This window comes from Triticum urartu, chromosome 2 (genome assembly GCF_003073215.2).
Source record: "Triticum urartu cultivar G1812 chromosome 2, Tu2.1, whole genome shotgun sequence".
NCBI classification, from domain to species: domain Eukaryota; kingdom Viridiplantae; phylum Streptophyta; class Magnoliopsida; order Poales; family Poaceae; genus Triticum; species Triticum urartu.
The window spans coordinates 732,004,863-732,006,637 of record NC_053023.1 but is presented as its reverse complement, the minus strand read 5'-3'; the positions used below and the strand labels follow the sequence as shown (position 1 = coordinate 732,006,637).

At 49.5% G+C, this 1,775-nt stretch overlaps 1 pseudogene; it reads left to right on the top strand.

Annotated features, from left to right (window-relative positions):
* The first annotated feature begins 908 nt into the window (after positions 1-908).
* Positions 909-1,046, top strand: LOC125541916 (annotated as a pseudogene).
* Positions 1,047-1,775: the final 729 nt, after the last annotated feature.

The window sequence follows — 1,775 nt, the reverse complement described above, 5'->3', positions numbered from 1 at the left end:
ATCTAATCATCTCCCCCTGATTTTAAAAGGGTGGGGCCGGGCCTTATTTTGTTCCAATCAAATCAAGCCACGTACGCGGGAGCACGGATGGGCACACGCCGGGGGAGCAGGCAAGTCTCGTCCTCCCAGGAGACCCAAGCCGTCTTCCTCTCACCCTTAGTTGAGTCCCACCAAAGTTTGCGTAGCTGGCCATTAATATGCCGACATGGACTTCTCGGCAGTTTGAAGCATGCCATAGTGTCAAATGAGTCTATAGCCTAACCGTAGGTTGTTAGGATCAGTTCGTGTGTTGTATAGATAATGATCAAGTTAGGTTGTTGTAGATAAATCCTAACTGAATTGTATCTATCTTGTATCCCGCCTGAGTATAAATGGAAGGCAAGGCCTAACGCATAAGTCACGGCAATTCATTCCTTTTGACTTCGTATCAGAGCGATAAGATCCTCTCCCATCGATCTCTCCCTCCCCGCCGCCGCCATGTCAGGCCCTGCCGCCATCAACTCCACCACCGGTGCCCTCACCTCTCCCAACGCCGACGTCCTCACCACTGCTGCTAGCTCCTCCGCTCCTGTCTCGATCTTCTCATGGCCTCTTCGGCTCCACTCCCATGGCCTCTTCGGCTATGTCGATGGCTAGGTGCAGCCGCCGCCCTACACCATCACCATCACCACCGGCGCCGACGCTGATGCCAATGAGGAGGCCAACCCGCTCTTCCTTCAGTGGTACCAGCGAGACCAGTTGGTGCTCATTGCACTGCGGCCCTCCATGACATGTTCTCCTCGTAGAACAAGGCAGGTCTCATGCAGATGCGTTTTCAGCTGTCGAACCTGAAGAAGAAGGACCTCACCGCTACTGAATACTTCAACAAGATGAAGGGCTTTGCTGATGCTATGACGTCCATTGGTAAGCCTCTTGGTGATGACAAGATCCTCGGCTACATGCTAGCCGGTCTTGGTTCTGAATTTGAACCTCTGGTGGCCTCCATCACTGCTCGCGAGGAGCCGATCAGCCTTGGCAGCTTTACGCGTTCCTCGTCAGTGCCGAGTTCCGCATGGAATAGCAGGCGTCCGTGGGCGAGCCGCACTCCGCCAACTCTGCAACACGCAACTCTGATGGCCAGCACAATGGCGAGCGCGACAGCCACGGAGGTCAAGCTGGAGGCCAAGGCGGTCAAGGCGATCAAGGCCGTGGCTAGGGGCGTGCTCGTGGCAAGTACATCAAGTGTCAGGTGTGCTCCAAGTTTGGCCATGACGCTCTACACTGTAGGAACCACTTCAACCATGTCTATCAACCTGAAGACAACCGTGAGCATTCAGCAAAGCGTTCAAATTCTTCGGCATCATTCTTTTTAGTTGACTTAGGTGGAAAATGCATAGTTCACGGTTCTCTTTCTTTACCGTGTTTTCTAGCAACAAAGTCTCTTTTATCATACCTTTTATTCTTAGTTTGTGGGTTATCAAGATCAACTGATGGTTCTATCTCAACATCATTGTCTGGTTTTTTATTATTTGGTTGAGTATTTTCATGAACATCAGCATTATCTTTTTCATTATCACTAGGTGAATGTTCATTACCAGACTGAGTTTCAGCATTAGAGATAGAAGTTTCATTATCATTGTCAGGAGGTTTCTCTATTTCAGATTCACTAGGAGCATGCATATTCCTATCATTTTTCTTCCTCCTTTTCTTTTTATAAGAACTAGGTGCACTAGTGTTAGCTCTATGAGTCTTGTTCAATTCTTTTTGGGTGTCCCTCAGGATAAAGTGGTTCCTGA